Source organism: Bacillus rossius, unplaced genomic scaffold, assembly GCF_032445375.1.
Source record: "Bacillus rossius redtenbacheri isolate Brsri unplaced genomic scaffold, Brsri_v3 Brsri_v3_scf50, whole genome shotgun sequence".
In the NCBI taxonomy this organism is placed as follows: Eukaryota; Metazoa; Arthropoda; class Insecta; order Phasmatodea; family Bacillidae; genus Bacillus; species Bacillus rossius.
Genome location: NW_026962700.1, coordinates 25527 through 46308, shown reverse-complemented (window position 1 = coordinate 46308; position 20782 = coordinate 25527). Strand labels below are relative to the sequence as shown.

Below are 20782 nucleotides of genomic sequence, written 5' to 3'. Positions count from 1 at the left end.
CTCGGCGGCGCCTCGCCCGCCTACCTCCACTCCTCGCACGCCTCGCATGCCTCCGATCGCCTGCCTTCTCACGCCCACAGCCGGCCCCTTCGCCACTGCACAACGTTTTCAGTCTCTCCTCTCCGGTCCTCTCTCTGTCACCTCCGTCAATGACCGCACCTCCTTTTATACCAGCAACCCTCAGGACCACCAGCTCCTATTTGACGAACTCCAACGCCTCGGATATAAACCCTACACCCATCTCCGCCCCGACGAGCGTGCCGATCGAGTTGTGATCAAGAAACTCCCTCTCTCCACGACGGCTGACGAGGTCACCCAGTCCCTGCTCGACCTGCACCTACCTGTGGCATCTGTGGTGGCCATGCGCACCTCTCCTACTTCAACGACCCGGCCTTTCCTGGTCACTACATCCGGTCTGGGTGAGGCAGCCCCCTTCCTGAAGTTGAAGACATTGGGCTGCTGGGTGGTGGCAGTTGAGAAATACCGCGGCTCGGGGCGCGTACCTCAGTGCTACCGCTGCCAGCGGCCTGGACACCCGTCCTCCCGATGCCACCGGGACCTCGCCTGTTTCAAGTGCGCTGGGCCCCACTGGTCTCGGGACTGCACCTCGACTACCCGACGCTGCACGCTTTGTGACGGGGCCCACTTCGCTACTTCCACTGACTGTCGCGTGATTCAGGCTTACCTGCGCCGACACCCTCAACGACTCACTGACGCCACGACGACTGCCGTGGGGACCGGGCCCTCTGTCCCGTCCCTGTCCGATCCCAAGACGTTTCCTGCTCTCTCCACCAATGCTTGGGCACGCCCTCCCCCCGTTGTACCGGTTGTTCCCCCCTCTGCCACCTCGCACCCTCCTCCTTCCGCTCCTTCTTCTGACTCTCGACCGCTTGCCTCCGACTCAGACTGCTCGTCGCTTTCATCCCTCATTCACGACTTCATTTCATTCATCCGACAGTACCTCCCGCTCATCCGGTCTGTCCTGACGGCACTCTCCCGAGCCCGCACCTCCACCGAGAAGTTCGAAGTGCTCCTCCAGGCCCTTCTGAATTTCTTCGATGGATCCCGCCCCTCCCCTTAGTGTCCTCATCTGGAACGTCTTTTCCCTCCTCCCTAGGCTCCACGACCTTTTGCACCTGCTCCACGAGCGATCGCCCGACGTCGTGTTCCTTTCTGAGACCTGGCTCTCCCCCTCTGCCCCCGTCCTGGTCCCCGGGTATGCGGTCCACCGTGCCGATCGCGATGGTCGGGGCGGGGGGGTGGCGTTACTCGTCCGCAACACCATTTCACATCATCGCCGTCGCATCCCTTCTTCCCCCGCGGCCGAGGCGGTTGCTGTGCGCTTGCACGGCCTCCCGTACTCCCTGACCTTGGTATCCTTGTACCTCCCCCCTCAGTACGCCTTTCCCACGGCCGACGTTGTCGCCCTCGGTCGGCTCGACGCCCACGTCGTGCTGGCCGGGGACTTCAACGCCACCCATCCCTTCTGGGGCTGTGCCGCCGCGAACCGGCGGGGCAGCTCCCTCCGGCAACTCCTTCGGCGTACTCCTCTCTCTCTTTATGCCCCTCCGACCCCGACATTTTTTCCGGCCCAGCTCAACCGGCAACCCAGCATCATCGACTTTGCACTGTCCACGCCCCTCCCCATTCTCTCGGATCTCACCACCATCACCTCCGGCACCTCCGACCACTTGCCTGTTCTTGCCACACTTCACTTTCACCCCCGTTCTAACCCCCACCTCCCCCGCTTCGATTTTCCCAAGGCCGACTGGGGCGGTTTTCAGCGTTCCCTCTCCGCTGCCATAGACCTGTCTGTTCCGTTCGATACCCCTGCCCGCCTTGACGCCAACGTTCTCTCGCTGACCGACGCCATTTCCGCGGCCGCCTCTGCCAACATACCTCTGGTTCCCCCCCGTCCCCTTGTCGACCCATTTCCGCCTTACCTCCGGGACGCCTTGTCCTTGCGCAACCGCTTCCGCGTCCTCTGGCAGGCTAGTCGTTCCCTGCTGCACCGGCGGGTGTACCTGGTGCTGCGGGGGCGCTGCCGGCGATTGGTCGCGGAGTGGAGGGCCCGTCTGGAGACTCGGCGTCTCCAATCCCTCTCTGCTTGCTCCGGCTCCCTCTGGTCTCACGTCCGTCGTCTCCGCTCGGTTCCTACCACCATCCCCCCGTTGACCACCCCCACGGGTGTGGCGGAAACGGCCTCGGAGCGATCCGAGGCGGTGGCCGCCTACCTGGCGACCACCTTCGCATCCGCACCCGGCCCTTCCCTGTCCTCCGAGTCTTCGGACGACGAGGACGGGGCCCGCCTCCTGTCTCGCCACGTCACTTTGCCCCCCCTTCCGGCCACCTTCCCCCTGCCGCTCGTCACGCCTTCCGAGGTCCGCACCCTGCTCGCCCGCCTTCGGCCCCGTTCTGCTCCTGGCCACGACTCTCTGCCCTCCCCCGTGCTCCGTGCCCTACCTCGCAAGGCCCTTGTGTTTCTGACCCGTCTTTTCAACGCAATGTTCCTCCTCTGCCACTTCCCCACCCCCTGGAAAACCGCCGTCGTCTCACCCATCCCCAAACCTGGCAAGCCCCCGTCTCTCCCTTCATCTTTTCGGCCCATCTCGCTTCTTCCTATTCTGTCCAAGGTCGCGGAACGGGCGATCCACCGCCGTCTCCTCTTTCAAGTCACCACCCTGGACCTTCTACCCCGCCACCAGTTCGGTTTCCGCCCCCGCCACTCGACGACCCACGCCATTGCCCGTGTGGAGCACCTGGTGGTCCAGGGATTCGCCAGGCGGCAACACACGGGCATGGTGCTTCTTGACCTCGCCCGTGCTTTCGATTCCGTTCCGCATGCCCAGCTCCTCCAGCGCCTCTCTGCCACCGACCTCTCATCTCATCTCATCCGCCTCCTCTGCTCCTTCCTGGAGGGTCGCACCTTCCGGGTTCGGGTGGAGGGGGTCCTCTCCGGCCCCCGCCCCATCTCCGCCGGCGTCCCCCAGGGCGCCATTCTCTCACCGCTACTTTTTACCCTCCACATCTCTGATCTCAAGCCCCCTCCCGGCACCTATCTTGTCCAGTACGCCGATGATACCTGTCTCCTGGCCTCTTCAGTTTCCGAGCGGCTGCTCTGCGACCGTCTCGGCCGCGGCCTCACTTCCCTCAACAATCAGTTCCTCGCGCATGGCATCGGGCTCAATCACTCTAAATCACGATCCATCCTCTTCTCCCGACTTCATCCACACCACGACCACCCGCCAGTCATCTCCACCGTAGCCATCCCCTGGTCGCCTCGCATCCGTTATCTGGGGGTCACCCTAGACAATACCTTTACTTTTCTGCCGCACCTCGACTCAATCCGCACCAAGTCCCGTGCCGTCATGGCTCAGCTGGCCACCATACTCAGACCGACATCCGGCACCCCTCTCGACGTTCGTGTGACTGCCTACCGTTCCTTTGTTCTTCCCCACTTCCTCTACGCGTGCCCGGCTTGGGTCCACTCCTCTCTGTACAACCTCCGTCCGATCACCCGGTCCTACTTTCTCGGTGCCCGCCTCCTGCTCGGTCTCCCTCGCGCCACCTTACGACAGACCCTCCTGGACCAGACTGGGCTCCCGCACTTACACGGGCTGCTCTGCAAGGTGACTAAGAAGTTTCTCCGCCACTGCCGGCGTTCTGACAACCCCCTGATCCGACTCCTTGCAGAGCCCCTGCCTGACGCCCCTCACCCCCGCCGACCGCTCTTTACCTACGATCATTTGAGACGCCCTGACCCTGATGACGTTGACGCTGGTGCAGTCGCGGCTGGTGGGCCCGGCAGCTGACGACGGTGATCACCACGTCCACGGTTGGCTCTGAGGAATGTTACCAGGCATCATCCCATCAAGATCTCTGCTCTCAGTGAACTACTGCCTAACATCGCCACTGCTCCGGACCGTCTTCATCTGCGGCCCGGCACCTTCTGCGCCCCGAGTCGCCCCCGGCAGCCCACAGAAGATTCGCCGCCCAACAAGCAGCTGGACCTCTAGGACGGTATCGTCGGAGGGGCCCCGTTTCGTCAGTGTTGAATAAAGATTGTCACCATTCGCCCTTGTGGCCATGTATTCGTGTTCTATGTTGTGTTTTATTTGTGTTCACCTGTATCCGCTTTTTATATTAAAGATGAATTTTTTGGTGGGTAACTCCCTTCAGTGGGAGTTCCCTTTGTAAAAAAAAAAAAAAAAAAAAAAAAAAAAAAAAAAAAAAAACTAAAGATTTCCGTGGAGGGGAACATTTGATGAGTCTTTAAACAATTTTTTGTTGTGCCCAGTGTTTACACACTGGGCCGGTTACCGTTAAACCACTGGGCCCGGGGGTGAGGCGGGGAGGGGGAAATCTGAAAAATCGAATTGGACAAGTATCGTTCATGGGAATTTTTTTTTTCTTTTTTCAACTATTACCATGCACAATTACGTACCTTCCTTCCGCACTTTCAAGACGGTGGGGTTGTTCGCCAAGGCACCGTAAACTTGAGACCTACGAATGCATTACATACCATACACAGATGAAAAAAAAAAAAAAAATTACACTTCACTGTACATAATTCTTAACACTACTTCACAACTACTAAGTTGAAATTTTTTCACCGGGACAGCGCGAACGCAGTCCCGACTACCAAAAATTACGCGCCCGAGTTACCCACATTTGGGGTAATCGCAGAGGTCAGCTCAACCGAAGTGCAAGGGAAGAGCCTCACCCTGGGGGAACCCCCTGCTTGATCAGGGTAGCCCCTACGCCAGGTAAGTATGCTGCGCAGTGTTTCGCTTTTCTATTTCACTTGGAGCTCGGACCACCTCATCAACGTGTTTTGAGGTTATGTACTTCTACCTCCGAAACAGCTCTTTCCCCAGACATAACACTCCCGTGCCAGTTCATCACACTACATGACAGTACACACCAACAATGCAAATACAATTTCTTCCTACAACTGCCCGTTTCTACTCGCACCTCGTTTCCTTTGTTTCTGTACCCACGGCGACGGTCGACCGCCGCGTGCATTTGGTTACCCCGTTTGCCGCGTGGCGGCACTTGGTTACACCGTTTGCCGCGTGGCGGCACTCGGGTCGTCGCGTCCGCCTCGGCAAAAAGGCGGGCACCACGGCACAGTCGAGAGGGGAACTTTTTTCCATTAGCAACATACCTAGGGTTTCACGAAATATCGAGTGCCGTGTCCCACGAGGCGATTTTCGGACGATTCGCGGCTTCAGGCTGCACGACCGTACGCTATTTTCACCATTAGTGGTGGTCCGCACATTTTTCCTATATAGTCCGGATTTTCAAAGTTTCAACCGTGCTCTGGTTTCCCTTCAAACGCATAAATCTTTCGCCTTTTACTAAAGATTTCCGTGGAGGGGAACATTTGATGAGTCTTTAAACAATTTTTTGTTGTGCCCAGTGTTTACACACTGGGCCGGTTACCGTTAAACCACTGGGCCCGGGGGTGAGGCGGGGAGGGGGAAATCTGAAAAATCGAATTGGACAAGTATCGTTCATGGGAATTTTTTTTTTCTTTTTTCAACTATTACCATGCACAATTACGTACCTTCCTTCCGCACTTTCAAGACGGTGGGGTTGTTCGCCAAGGCACCGTAAACTTGAGACCTACGAATGCATTACATACCATACACAGATGAAAAAAAAAAAAAAAATTACACTTCACTGTACATAATTCTTAACACTACTTCACAACTACTAAGTTGAAATTTTTTCACCGGGACAGCGCGAACGCAGTCCCGACTACCAAAAATTACGCGCCCGAGTTACCCACATTTGGGGTAATCGCAGAGGTCAGCTCAACCGAAGTGCAAGGGAAGAGCCTCACCCTGGGGGAACCCCCTGCTTGATCAGGGTAGCCCCTACGCCAGGTAAGTATGCTGCGCAGTGTTTCGCTTTTCTATTTCACTTGGAGCTCGGACCACCTCATCAACGTGTTTTGAGGTTATGTACTTCTACCTCCGAAACAGCTCTTTCCCCAGACATAACACTCCCGTGCCAGTTCATCACACTACATGACAGTACACACCAACAATGCAAATACAATTTCTTCCTACAACTGCCCGTTTCTACTCGCACCTCGTTTCCTTTGTTTCTGTACCCACGGCGACGGTCGACCGCCGCGTGCATTTGGTTACCCCGTTTGCCGCGTGGCGGCACTTGGTTACACCGTTTGCCGCGTGGCGGCACTCGGGTCGTCGCGTCCGCCTCGGCAAAAAGGCGGGCACCACGGCACAGTCGAGAGGGGAACTTTTTTCCATTAGCAACATACCTAGGGTTTCACGAAATATCGAGTGCCGTGTCCCACGAGGCGATTTTCGGACGATTCGCGGCTTCAGGCTGCACGACCGTACGCTATTTTCACCATTAGTGGTGGTCCGCACATTTTTCCTATATAGTCCGGATTTTCAAAGTTTCAACCGTGCTCTGGTTTCCCTTCAAACGCATAAATCTTTCGCCTTTTACTAAAGATTTCCGTGGAGGGGAACATTTGATGAGTCTTTAAACAATTTTTTGTTGTGCCCAGTGTTTACACACTGGGCCGGTTACCGTTAAACCACTGGGCCCGGGGGTGAGGCGGGGAGGGGGAAATCTGAAAAATCGAATTGGACAAGTATCGTTCATGGGAATTTTTTTTTTCTTTTTTCAACTATTACCATGCACAATTACGTACCTTCCTTCCGCACTTTCAAGACGGTGGGGTTGTTCGCCAAGGCACCGTAAACTTGAGACCTACGAATGCATTACATACCATACACAGATGAAAAAAAAAAAAAAAATTACACTTCACTGTACATAATTCTTAACACTACTTCACAACTACTAAGTTGAAATTTTTTCACCGGGACAGCGCGAACGCAGTCCCGACTACCAAAAATTACGCGCCCGAGTTACCCACATTTGGGGTAATCGCAGAGGTCAGCTCAACCGAAGTGCAAGGGAAGAGCCTCACCCTGGGGGAACCCCCTGCTTGATCAGGGTAGCCCCTACGCCAGGTAAGTATGCTGCGCAGTGTTTCGCTTTTCTATTTCACTTGGAGCTCGGACCACCTCATCAACGTGTTTTGAGGTTATGTACTTCTACCTCCGAAACAGCTCTTTCCCCAGACATAACACTCCCGTGCCAGTTCATCACACTACATGACAGTACACACCAACAATGCAAATACAATTTCTTCCTACAACTGCCCGTTTCTACTCGCACCTCGTTTCCTTTGTTTCTGTACCCACGGCGACGGTCGACCGCCGCGTGCATTTGGTTACCCCGTTTGCCGCGTGGCGGCACTTGGTTACACCGTTTGCCGCGTGGCGGCACTCGGGTCGTCGCGTCCGCCTCGGCAAAAAGGCGGGCACCACGGCACAGTCGAGAGGGGAACTTTTTTCCATTAGCAACATACCTAGGGTTTCACGAAATATCGAGTGCCGTGTCCCACGAGGCGATTTTCGGACGATTCGCGGCTTCAGGCTGCACGACCGTACGCTATTTTCACCATTAGTGGTGGTCCGCACATTTTTCCTATATAGTCCGGATTTTCAAAGTTTCAACCGTGCTCTGGTTTCCCTTCAAACTGCTCTTAGGTGCTACTCTGAGTGGTTTGCAGGGATTTCCTTAGTTAATTCGAGTTTTCCTCGCGTGCTTTTATAATCCGACCAGTCGTTTCTGGTGCGAAGACTTGCTGCTGGGTGCATATCCGGATCTGGTAACTCTCAGCAGCAAGCAACAGGGTCCCCCCCTGGGCATTGCTGGGGGGACTCTGCAGAAATAAATTCAACCCTCGGGTTCCACTAATTATTATTTTCTTTTTATTTACAAGTTCTACTCAGCATCACTCCTATTATATTCACTCCATCTTCTTCCACCTTTAACTGACTGCTGACTGCTGCTGCTGCTTCCTGGGGCTGTCACCAGGTGGCCGAGAAGAGTAGTTCCTCCCGGGTGTGGCTCTTGGCCTGCCGACTTGATTGTTTCTCGTCGGCATGGCCGAGGGGGGGTCCGGGGAGGACCCGCCCCTGGGGGACTCCGACTTTGAGGGCCGACTCCAACCGCCATTGAGGGACTACACCAGGCCTCCTGGTGGCCACCGAGACCGGACGGGTGCCTCGGGCGATGCTGGAACAGAGGGATGCTCGCCGCCCCCCACCCCCAGCCGGACCGGGATCCGCACCCAGGAGCGCTGCACGAAGGTGTCGGAGTCCAGGCATCTCCAGATGGTGCCACCTGGCTTCTGCTCCGACACCCCCTTCACCCCGGACGTCACCATGGCAGCAACCCTCACCACCACGACCACCACCATGACGACCACGACAGTTTGCACTTTCACCCCCTCTGCTTCTCACCCCATCTCCTCACCATTCTCAGCGCCTTCCCCCTCACTGCCACTCATCCCTGTCGAGCCTGCGGCCCCCCGGGACGTGCCGATGGACACCGGCTTCAGCCTCCCCCGCCGGACGGTGAAGCGGCCGAGGATGGGGCGCGCCGAGGACCGCACCTCCATCTCCAACCGGTTTGGCGCCCTCGAGCTCGACTCCGCCGGCGAGGAGGGGACCTCGTCCCGGGACTCGTCACCTGCACCATCCACGTCATCCCGCATCTCACACCTCACCCGCCGCACCACCCCCCGACCGACTACGACCGCCGCGACTCAGCCATCGACCTCCGCTGCTCGTCAGCCGTCGCCTCGACCATCCACCTCCGCATCTGCACCTGGACCCCGCACCCGGCCTCCCACCCAACCTGCTGCCGCCCCCGCATCTGCCTCCGCCGCCGCCACCGTCAAGCCTACCCGCATGCCGCCCATCGGCTGCCGCCTCCCCATCACCACCAGCCCCTTCACCCTGGCCCAATCGTTTCAGTCGCTCCTTTCTGGCAAGCTATCCATCACCTCCGTCGACGGCCGCACCTCCTTTTACACTTCTAACGCCGCTGATCACACCTTCCTATACAACCACCTCACCCAGCTCGGCCATCAGCCTTTCACGCACCTGCGACAGGACGAGAAGGGGGACCGACTCGTCCTGAAGCGTCTCCCACTCACCACTACCCCCGAGGAGGTGCACGCCGCCCTCCTCGACCTGGACCTACCCGTTGCTTCCGTCACTCCGCTCCGCGTCACCGACACCGCCACGACCCGTCCGTTCCTGGTTAATACTCACCACCTGGGGGAGGCAGCTCCCTTCCTGGCTCTACGCTCCCTGGGCTGCTGGGTGGTCTCCGTCGAACGCTATCGTGGCGGCGGGCGGGTCCCGCAGTGTTACCGGTGCCAGCAGGCCGGCCACCCATCCACACGCTGCGAGAGGCCGGTGGCCTGTTTCAAGTGTGCCGGGCCCCACCGGTCCCGCGAGTGCACATCGACGACTCCGAAGTGCGTCAATTGCGGCGAGGCGCACTTCGCGACTTCCATGGACTGCCGGGTGAACCAGGCCTACCTCAGACGCCACCCCCCCCGACAACAGCCTGAGGCCACCCCGGCACCGCGACCGCGGCCGCCAAACTTGACCGACGCTCGTGCCTTTCCCGCCGTCACCTCCAACGCCTGGACTCGGCGCGGTTCCGCCGCCGCCACCCTGTTCCCCTCCCGCGACGGGCCATCTCCATCTGCACCTCAGGACCCCTCATCTCACCGACCGGACGCTGACGACACTTCATTCACCACGATCATACGTGACCTCATCCAGCTGTTTCGGCAGTACTTTCCCTTCATTCGCCGCACCCTGACCGCCCTGTCCCATGCCAAGTCCCCTTCGGAGAGATTCGAGGTGCTCCTCCAAGCGCTTCTGGGTCTCTTCGATGGATCCCCCGCCGCCCCTTAAGCTCCTAGTCTGGAACGCCTTTTCTTTGCTCCCTAAGCTTCTCGACTTCCTTCACCTCGTCGACGAGCACTCACCCGATGTCGTGTTCCTATCAGAGACCTGGCTGACCCCCGCTGTACCCCTCCGCGTCCCGGGATATGCCGTCCACCGCTCCGACCGTGATGGTCGGGGGGGTGGGGTGGCACTCCTGGTGCGCGACACCTTCACCCATCACCGCCGACACATTCCACCTTCACCCGCGACTGAGGCTGTGGCCGTGCGCCTGTTCGGACAGCCCTACTCCCTGACTCTAGTCTCCGTGTATCTCCCACCCCAATTTGCCTTCCCCTCTGCCGCCGTTGTCGCCCTCGGTCGGCTCGATGCCCATGTCGTGCTGGCCGGGGACTTCAACGCCACCCATCCCTACTGGGGCTGCGTCGCGGCCAACCGCCGTGGCAGCTCCCTCCGTCAGCTCCTCCGGCGTACTAACCTCTCCATCTGCGCCCCCGCCACCCCCACATTCTTCCCCGCTCAGCACCACCGTCATCCCAGTATCATCGACCTCGCCCTCACCACACCGCTCCCCATCATCTCTGGTCTCACCACGCTCACCGCCGGGGCCTCGGATCACCTGCCCGTCCTCGGCTCCCTTCACTTCTACCCCCATTCCAACCCGCACCTTCCCCGCTTCGACTTCCGCAACGCCGACTGGAATGGGTTCCAGACCACCCTCTCATCATCACTCGACCTCACCCTCCCCTTCGACACCCCCGACCGTCTCGACGCCAACGTCGTGTCATTCACCCGGGCCGTCTCTGCGGCCGCCTCCGCTCACATTCCGCTGGCCACTCCAAGTACCCGCATCACCCCCTTCCCGCCTTACCTGCGTGACGCCGTGGTCCTGCGCGACCGCTTCCGCGGCCTGTGGCAGGCCAACCGGTCCCCGTTGACACGGATGGTGTTCCTCCTGCTGCGGGGCCGGTGCCGCCGGATGGTCGCGGCGTGGAAGGCGCATTTGGAGACCCGGCGTCTCGGCTCCCTCGCCTCTGCATCCGGCTCTCTGTGGACCTACGTCCGGCGCCTCCGATCGGTCCCCACCACTATTCCCCCACTCACCCACCCGGCCGGGGTGGCGGAGACTGCCCCTGAGCGATCGGAGGCGGTCGCTGCCTACCTCGCGACCACGTTTGCCTCCGCTGACCCCCCCACCCTCTCCTCCGAGTCTTCGGACGACGGGGACACACCCCCCCCCCTCGCACATCACGTCACTCTGCCCGTTCTTCCGGACTCTCTGCCATTCCCTCTCGCCACGCCATCGGAGGTGCGCACACTCCTCCTCCGTCTCAAGCCCCCTTCTGCCCCCGGTTCCGACTCTCTGCCTGCACCCGTCCTCCGTGCTCTTCCTCGGAAGGCGACGGTCTTCCTTACCCGCATCATCAACGCGATGTTCCTTCTCTGTCATTTCCCCACCCCTTGGAAAGTGGCCATTGTCTCACCCATACCCAAACCCGGGAAGCCCCCTTCCCTACCATCATCGTACCGCCCCATTTCTCTTCTACCCATCATCTCTAAGGTCGCAGAGCGGACCATTCTCACACGCCTTCTCCTTCACGTCAACCTCTTGCATCTTCTCCCCCATCACCAGTTCGGTTTCCGCAAACGTCACTCCACCTCCCACGCCATCGCCCGTGTGGAGGTGCTGGCTGTCCAAGGTTTCGCACGGCGCCAACACACGGGCATGGTGCTTCTGGACCTTGCCCGGGCATTTGATTCCGTGCCCCATTCACAACTCATTCACCGTCTCTCCGCCACCGACCTTCCACCTCATCTCATACGCCTCGTCTGCTCGTTCCTGGGGGGTCGTACCTTCCGGGTTCGGGTGGAGGGCGAACTCTCCGACCCCCGTCACATCATGGCCGGCGTCCCCCAGGGCGCCATCCTTTCACCCCTTCTCTTCACCCTTCACATCGCCGACCTGCAACCACCACCTGGTACTCACCTGGTTCAGTACGCCGATGACACTTGCCTCCTCGCTTCCTCCGTCTCCGAGCGAATGCTCGGCGACCGCCTGAGCCGCGGGCTCACATCACTCTCTACTCAGTTCCTCGCGCACGGCATCGGGCTGAACTGCTCGAAGACCCAATCCATTCTCTTCTCACGCATCCACCCACGCCAGGACCACCCCCCACGAGTTTCCAGCACTGCCATCCCCTGGTCACCCGAGGTCCGCTATCTGGGGGTGACCCTGGACAGTACCTTCACTTTCATCCCGCACCTTGCTTCCATGAAGACTCAATCCAGGGCGGTCTTGGCGCAGCTGGCACCGATACTGCGACCCTCATCTGGCACCCCCCTCCCGGTTCGCATCACCGCATTTCGTTCCTACGTCATCCCACGCTTCACCTACGCATCCCCCGTGTGGGTTCATTCATCCCGTTTCAACCTTCGCCCCATTACCCGCACCTACTTCCTGGGGATTCGTCTCCTTCTCGGACTCCCCCGCGCCACCTCCAGGCTGACTCTCCTGGCAGACTCCGGCCTGCCCCACCTTCACCCTCTCCTTCGCTCCATGACAACTTACTTCCTACGCCGATGCCGACGCAGCGACAACCCCCTCATCCTTCAACTTGCGGAGCCGCTGCCTCCTGCACCCCACCCACGACGACCGCTCTTTTCGACTGACCACTTACGCGACGACTCCGACGACGACGCTGACGACGTCCCGGCGGCCGGTGGGCCCGGTAGATGACGGCGTAGACCTCCACGTCCACCGGTAGCCTCCGCGGACCCGCCACCATAGTTCACCATCTACATCGCCACTCCGTCTTCTTCCCATCGTCATCAGCATCGCCGTTTTCTCCGCGCGGCCTCCATCAGCTGCGCGGCTCCTGGATCAGCATCTCTTCACCCCCAGCAGTCCCTCACCCCCCCTCCACCCAACAAGTAGCCGGGACCTTCAAGAACCTCCGTGTTGGCGGGGTCCAGCATCGTCATGTTCTTCGTCTTTGTGTTTATGTTCTGTACAGTGTTCTTGTCAACTGCCTTGTATGTATCTTTATGTATTAAATGATGTTTTTGTGTGTGGGCCCCTAGGGGCCCCACTTTTTTTTTTTTTTTTTTTTAAAAAATTTTTTTTTTTTTTTTAAAAAAAAAAAAAAAAAAAAAAAAAAAAAAAAAAAAAAAAAAAAAAAAAAAAAAAAAAAAACTAAAGATTTCCGTGGAGGGGAACATTTGATGAGTCTTTAAACAATTTTTTGTTGTGCCCAGTGTTTACACACTGGGCCGGTTACCGTTAAACCACTGGGCCCGGGGGTGAGGCGGGGAGGGGGAAATCTGAAAAATCGAATTGGACAAGTATCGTTCATGGGAATTTTTTTTTTCTTTTTTCAACTATTACCATGCACAATTACGTACCTTCCTTCCGCACTTTCAAGACGGTGGGGTTGTTCGCCAAGGCACCGTAAACTTGAGACCTACGAATGCATTACATACCATACACAGATGAAAAAAAAAAAAAAAATTACACTTCACTGTACATAATTCTTAACACTACTTCACAACTACTAAGTTGAAATTTTTTCACCGGGACAGCGCGAACGCAGTCCCGACTACCAAAAATTACGCGCCCGAGTTACCCACATTTGGGGTAATCGCAGAGGTCAGCTCAACCGAAGTGCAAGTTTTTTTTTTTTTTTTTTTTTTTTTTTTTTTTTTTTTTTTTTTTTTTTTTTTTTTTTTTTTTTTTTTTTTTTTTTTTTTTTTTTTTTTTTTCTTACATGCTAGAACATGGTACATCACAGCACCCGACTGCCGAAGGGAACCGCGCGTCCCAGCGACCCTGCGCTTTTGCGCGCTTACAGAATTCTAAATAATAATAAACTTAACAGCTAAATATAGATACATACACAGCAGCAAAAACAATTATTAACTAGGAAAAAATGATTAACATAGAAAAAACCTAGAGTACATGATTAAATACAGGCAGCAAAGTGGTTAAATAACATGCCGATTAGCGGACATAAATAAGTAGAGTAACAGTGAACATGGCAATTACACAGCAAGCAAAAGAATATAAGATAAGAGAACAAACGTTAAAAACAAACACACGATACAAAAGCGACAAGAACAGGTACAGTAACAGTTAAACAAGTCCGCAAAGTGTTAAACATCAACATTAGGGCGGCTCGGCCAATTCAAAGTCCCTGATGCGGCGGTGAGGGTGGGCCACAGAGGGGTCGTAAACCGCCAGGGAGTTGATGACCGGGTTCAGGTGCCGGCCAGCACGGCGGAAAAAAGCAGAGGCCAGGCGGCGGACAACTTCTTCGGGCGGAGCGACGCCAGCAAGTTCGTGCATGCGGGCGGCGGCTGTCCGATGGGGAGTGGCGAGCAGGTACCGCAGGCACCAACGGTAGGTAGAGCGGATCGGCCGAAAGGTGAAAGGTGGCACGTACGCCCATACCACGCAACCGTAGAGCAGGATGGGCAGCACAAGCGCCTGCCAGAGGCGGACCCGCATGTCCAGAGGGAGAGTACTGCGCGGCGAAAGGACGGGCCGGAGAGCTTGCATGGCCGTGCGAGCGCGGCCGGCCATGTGCGAGATGTGTTCGTTCCAGGTGAGCGACGAGTCCAGGTGGAGCCCCAAGTACAGCGCAGACCGCGTCCACGGGAGGACGGTGCCCAGCAGAGTCAGCGGAGGTGGCGGGCGACTGCGGCGCTTGGAGAAGAAGATGGCATTCGTCTTCTGCGGGTTCGGCAGGAGGCCCCACGACTGCAGGTAAGTGGCAATCGACCGAAGGCAGGTCTGCGCACGAGCACCCAGCAGGAGCGCATCGGGCCCGGTAAGTAGAAGTGCAGTGTCGTCCGCGTACTGCAGGATCTTGGCAGCGGGCAGCACAGGAACATCAGCCACGAACAGGGCGAACAACAGTGGACTCAGCAGGGCCCCTTGAGGCACACCGGCGGCAACGGCGTACGGCGCGGACAAAGCAAAGTCCACGCGCACCCGGAAAGTACGGCCGGAGAGGAAGCTACGCAAGATGGCGAGGAAGCGCTCCGGAAAGCCGAAGGTGCGGAGCTTGGCCAGGAGGAGCGAGTGACTGATGCAGTCAAATGCACGAGACAAGTCCAACAGGACCAAGACCGAGTGTTCGTGGCAGTTGAAGGCTCGGGTGACGTCATCCACGACGACCGCCAAGGAGTGAAGAGCCGAATGACGCTTCCGAAAGCCAAACTGCGTAGGTGGCAGCAGATCCAGACGGTCAACAAGGAGGCGCAGGCGAGCTAACAGTATCTTCTCCGCCACCTTGGAGAGGACCGACAGCAAGGAGATAGGCCGGTGGCCGGTGAGCAGCCGTACATCCTGCCCCTTCTTCGGAACTGGCACCACCACCGCCGTCTTCCAGGGGGCCGGATAGTGCTGGAGGAGAAGGATGGCGTTCAAGAGCTGCGTGAAGTACACGAGGCCCCTCCGCGACAAATGGTGCAAAAGCGGCGCCTGAACACCGTCAAGACCAGGTGCGACACGGCTGCGCAAACCTCCAATGGCACGACCCACTTCCCGAGGAGTGGCCAGCAAGTGGCCGTGGAACGGGTCTTCGTCCACAGGGGTCGAGGCAGCAAGCTGGGGTGCAGCACGGAGAGCAGAAGAAGCACGGGGCTGAAACGTCTCGTGAAAGCGGGCGGCCAGGGCTGCAGCTTTGGCGGCCGGGTCTTCCAGCAGGGCTCCATCCACGCAAAGAGGCGGCACCGTGGTGCGAGTCGCACGCAGCTTCCGCAGGAAAGTCCACACAGTGCCACGAGTCAGCGAAAGGGCCTGAATGCGGGCGAGCTGTACCTGCGCCCGCCAGGCTGCAACTGCGCGGCGAACCTCAGACTTGAGTTCGTGGTATTCAGCAAGGAGGCGGTCACCCCGGTTGCGCTGCCAGCGGCCGCGAGCGCGGTTGCGCAGCGTAAGAAGGTGGCGGAGCTCGCGCGGCATCGGCGGGCCAGAGCGGGGGGCACGGCAGACCGGAACAGCCTCAGCAGCAGCCATGGTAAGGAGAGCCGCAAAGTCCGCGGCAGCCTCGTCGAGAGCGTGAGGAGTGCGCGGAACCGCAGACAGGTCAAGGTGAGCATCCAAACAACGGCGATAGGACGGCCAGTCAGCCCGGCGGAAGTCGAGGCGCTCCTGCAAGCCGCCAAAATCGCGCTCGAGCTGGAGCTCACCAAAGACGGGCAGGTGGTCAGAGTCGAGGGCGAGACGAGTCGCGACGTTGAGCACAGGCACACCAGTGGACAGAAAAAAGTCCAGGACAGACGGGTGTTGAGCCGCCCGCGTCGGGAAGTACGTGGGTGACGACGGAGCAAACAGCGACAGACCAGCCTCGCACACCAGCCTGTAGAGACCACGGCCACGAAAGTCGGTGGTGGCGCAGCCCCAGTGAACATGCCGACAATTGCAGTCGCCCGCAATGACGCAGTGTCGGTCCAGGCGCAGCAAGGTGGCGAACGCCGGCACAGGAAAGGCCTTGTGCGGTGCCGAATAGACGCAGCAGAAGGTGAACGGCTGGACAACACCGGTGATCTGGACAGCGACTGCCTCCATGTTCGTCAACGGCGGCAGCGCGCGACGATGGTGCCGTAGGTCCGAACGGACAAAGACTGCAACCCCACCACGAAGGCCGGACGCGCGGTCGGCCCGATGGGCCGCGTAACCAGGGACCTGGAAGCGCGAGCCGTCTGTGAGCCAGGTCTCGGTAACACCAACAATAGCCGGGCGGTGGACACGAAGGAGGTCGGCAAAGTCGGCAGCACGAAGGCACAGCGAGCGGGCGTTCCACGTCATGACGTGTGCAGTCATCGGCGAGAAGAAGCAGCGGGAGGAGCGGCAGCACCAGACGACGCAGCAAGCAGATCGGCGGACGCCAGCAGCAAGACCTCAAACTTCGCAGACAAGGTGGGCGCCTGGAGAAAGGAGCGGACATGAGCGGCGAGCTTGCGGAGCCAAGAGCACACATCTAAACTGCGGAGCATGTCGAGCAGCTCCCGCAGCACGTCAGCAGTAGGCGGATCCTCAGCAAAAGAGGGCCGGTGAACAGAAGAAGTAGGCGAGGGCCCAGAGACAGCCGCAGCAAAAGAGGTGCCTGCGACACGCCGGCCACCACTGAAGGTAGAAGGGGGAGGCGCCTGCTCGGGACGCCGGGCCTGCTGCTGTTCTTTCCGCTGCTCCAGAGATGCCAGCTTGCGGAGGCGATGAGGGCACTTGGAGTAATTGGCGGGATGGTCGCCGTCACAATTGCAGCACGTCGCGGGCTCGGAAGCAGGGCGCCGACAGTCGCGGGAAGCATGTTCGCCACCGCAGCGCACGCAGCGCAGGGCCTCATCACAGCCGTGGGTCGTGTGGCCAAAGTGCTGGCACCGAAAACATTGTACAAGGCGACCACCCCCACGAAACGGTTCCACAGTGACGCCGACACCACACAGGTTGGTAAGTTGGAGGGCCTTGTGGAGCGGACCCATGCCCTGCAGCACGACCAGGAACAGCGGCAGCGGCTCAGGAAATTCCTGGCGCGACTGCAGGCGGACCACCGAGTGGTGGGGGATGCCGCGCTCAGTCAAAGCCTCCGAAATATCCTCGGTGGGCGTGTCAATGTGCAGCCGACGGAGGATGACACGGGCGTTTCGATCTTCGGCACAAGTCCAGGTGTGAAAGCGCCTGCCCAGAGCACGCAAGTGTTGGCACATGCGAAAGTGATCATCCTTGTTGGCCATTTGGAACGTCGAGGAGCTCGCATAGTGCGTCGCTTTGAAGTCGGCAGTGAACTGCGCGCGTAATGTCGCCATGTCCTTGAGCGCAGATGGGGAGAGCCCACCGCGGCACACAATCAGGGGCGGCTTCTTCGACCTGGTCGGCGGCCGAGCCCCAGGAGCAGCAGAGTCCGGGAGAGATTGAGACGAGGACGGCGCAGGCGTGCGAGTCGAGGGGCCAGCCTCCTGGGAGGAGTGCAGGGGCCCGCGACGACGGGGTGAAGACTGTCGACGGCGGCCTCGAACCGAAGAGGAGCGAGAAGAAGAGCGACTGGCACTGTGGTCAGCCCCACCAGCGGCAGGCGTGCTAGTCGGCATGGCACGGTCCGACACAGGAGGAGGCGGCGCCATGAGAGGCGGCGAGGCACTGCGACCGGAAGTCTTGGCGTGGTGACGGGGACCAACCTTGCCGCGCTGCAGCTTCGGAGGCGGGTCACTAGGCGGGCTGGAAGGTGGCGCAGCAACCGCAGCAAGAGGCAGCGACTCGACAATGGGGTCCTCAGCCCAGGAAAAGTTGGCAGGAGTGGGCTCCGTGCGCCGCTTGCCCAGACGGACGCGTCCAGCGTCCGAATCGGCCTCAGAGGCGGGAGTAGAGCCGAGCACCACAGAACAGGCAGCACCAGCCGCGGAGACTATCGGCGAGACAGGAGGTCCAGGACGAGGCTCAGGAGCAGCCAGCGTGACAACAGGCGCAGCAGGCGGGGTAAGGCCGAAGGCAGACACGTCCACCACGGCGTGCTCCGCGCGCGGAATACCTGCAAGGAACCCCTGGGGCAGCACAGGACCAGGCGAATAACTGAGTGTCGCAGGAGCAGGAGAGGCCGCAACAGGAGGCGGCACCGCAGCAGGGCGATGAAGAGGGCCAATGGGCTGCGAGGGCAGCACGTCAGCCTGACTGTGCTGCGAGCCAGAGGGCGAAGAGCGGCCTGCAGAACTGGGGGTCCGCTGCCCCGAGTGCTGGGAAGAGTCGGAGTCGGACAGGTTGCCCGCCGTCAGAGTCCACAGCTCGTCAGACATGGGCAGAAGCGCCGCCGCGACCCGCGAGGCAGACAGCGGCGAAGAGCAAGTCGTGGTCGTGGTCGTGGTGGTGGTGAGGGACGCCAGCACGGTCAGCGCAGTCGTGGCAGCAGGACCAGCGTAACCGGACGCAGCGGCAGCTCGGTCGACAGAAGGGGGGACAGCAAGAACCACAGGAACATCAGGCCGAGGGCTGGACACAGAAGGGCGCCGCGGAGGGGCGGTGCTGCGAGGCCGTGTCAAAGTGCGCCTCTGGCCGGCAGCATCCGGAGAACATTTCAGGTATGTCTTGCGAACCCGAGGGTCAACAGACCGACCAACAGTTGGGCGAGATGTCGAAAAACGATCAGCCATAATAGAAAATACAAAAGTACAAAGTCAGCAAAATGTCGAAAAAAGCAAGCGCACAAGGCACAAAACAGACAAAAAGACACGAAAAGTACGAGAAAAAAGAGCAGCAAAGACCAAAAACACGCCGCACAACAGAACAGACAGCAGCAATAACAAAACCAAAAACCACAATTTTACGCAGAAAACAGACAAGAGTTAAACCGCAAGCAGTTGACAAAAGCGCCACGAGGTGGCAGGCAGCAACAAGAACAAAGCAGAAAACAGCGATTTTACACACAAATCGGGTTACCATTAAACCTCGAGCAGTACGGAAAGTCGCCACCAGGCGGCAGAAAACAGCAACGATGGCGCGCGCGCAAGCAAGCAGCGCGAACAAGGAAACGAAGCAGCAATTAATGATGAAAAATGGCGAGGAACAGCAAAAAGCAAAAATCACAGGCCGTGCGCAGGCAGGCAGCACGACAAGGAAGACAGAACAGCAAGAGAAAAACAGCAACGAAGTTAAAGGCCAGCATGATGAAAATCCAGAATGCTCCGAAGTCGGAGCATGGCGATCAGCAGATGGAGAGCAGCGAGTTCGCCGACGCGTCGCCAGGCGGCAGCACAGTCGGAGACAGTGCTGCCGCGCGGTGGAAGAACGAGGAACTTGATGCAAAATAACGGTAATCGGCAAAGTGTGTAACAGGGAGGGAGTTTGGTTCCTATGCGAACCCCTGGTATAGCTAATATACTTACTGGTCCCTAACTATTCTCTTTGAACATCATACTCAATCGCTTACTTCTCGCCGTTGGGCCGCGATCGGAGCCCCCAGCCAGGTAAGTATGCTGCGCAGTGTTTCGCTTTTCTATTTCACTTGGAGCTCGGACCACCTCATCAACGTGTTTTGAGGTTATGTACTTCTACCTCCGAAACAGCTCTTTCCCCAGACATAACACTCCCGTGCCAGTTCATCACACTACATGACAGTACACACCAACAATGCAAATACAATTTCTTCCTACAACTGCCCGTTTCTACTCGCACCTCGTTTCCTTTGTTTCTGTACCCACGGCGACGGTCGACCGCCGCGTGCATTTGGTTACCCCGTTTGCCGCGTGGCGGCACTTGGTTACACCGTTTGCCGCGTGGCGGCACTCGGGTCGTCGCGTCCGCCTCGGCAAAAAGGCGGGCACCACGGCACAGTCGAGAGGGGAACTTTTTTCCATTAGCAACATACCTAGGGTTTCACGAAATATCGAGTGCCGTGTCCCACGAGGCGATTTTCGGACGATTCGCGGCTTCAGGCTGCACGACCGTACGCTATTTTCACCATTAGTGGTGGTCCGCACATTTTTCCTATATAGTCCGGATTTTCAAAGTTTCAACCGTGCTCTGGTTTCCCTTCAAAGGCATCAAACTGTTCAGGGGAATTTTTTAAAAGCTTTTTGAAGCAAATCTGAGCACTTTTGGCCATTAACTAACTGGTTTCCTTTCAGCAATTTCAGCGAGCCGCCGAGACCTGCTGCTGCTAGTTCCTGAGTCGACCACCAGGAGTGCTCTTGTGTAGATCTAGTTCTTAGATCCTAGATCTTCTTCTTGTGAGTGCTGTGCGCCACCGAGTCGCGGCCTATTGGGGCGGCTGAGGGGGGAGTTTGGAATGGACTCCCTCCCGATGAAGCCAAACCAGGGCGGGGGCGACCTCGGTCAGAGGCCATCGGCCGAGGCCACTTCTTGTGACTCCCGGCAACCAAGTTGTAGCCTATTGGGGAGGCCGAGGGGAGAGTTTGGAATGGACTCTCTCCCGATGACGCCGAACCAGGGCGGGGACGACTTTGGTCCG

At 58.5% G+C, this 20782-nt stretch overlaps 5 non-coding genes across 5 annotated transcripts; 2 read left to right on the top strand and 3 right to left on the bottom strand.

The window, feature by feature from the left end:
• Nucleotides 1-4611: 4611 nt before the first annotated feature.
• Nucleotides 4612-4774, bottom strand: LOC134544790 (U1 spliceosomal RNA). The gene has a single exon (XR_010078047.1). It is a non-coding gene; the product is annotated as a U1 spliceosomal RNA (small nuclear RNA).
• Nucleotides 4775-5317: 543 nt separating this feature from the next.
• Nucleotides 5318-5437, top strand: LOC134544827 (U5 spliceosomal RNA). Its single transcript, XR_010078083.1, has one exon. It is a non-coding gene; the product is annotated as a U5 spliceosomal RNA (small nuclear RNA).
• A 299-nt stretch (nucleotides 5438-5736) lies between these two features.
• LOC134544789 (U1 spliceosomal RNA) lies at nucleotides 5737-5899 on the bottom strand. Its single transcript, XR_010078046.1, has one exon. It is a non-coding gene; the product is annotated as a U1 spliceosomal RNA (small nuclear RNA).
• Nucleotides 5900-6442: 543 nt separating this feature from the next.
• Nucleotides 6443-6562, top strand: LOC134544826 (U5 spliceosomal RNA). The gene has a single exon (XR_010078082.1). It is a non-coding gene; the product is annotated as a U5 spliceosomal RNA (small nuclear RNA).
• Nucleotides 6563-6861: 299 nt separating this feature from the next.
• Nucleotides 6862-7024, bottom strand: LOC134544788 (U1 spliceosomal RNA). Its single transcript, XR_010078045.1, has one exon. It is a non-coding gene; the product is annotated as a U1 spliceosomal RNA (small nuclear RNA).
• Nucleotides 7025-20782: the final 13758 nt, after the last annotated feature.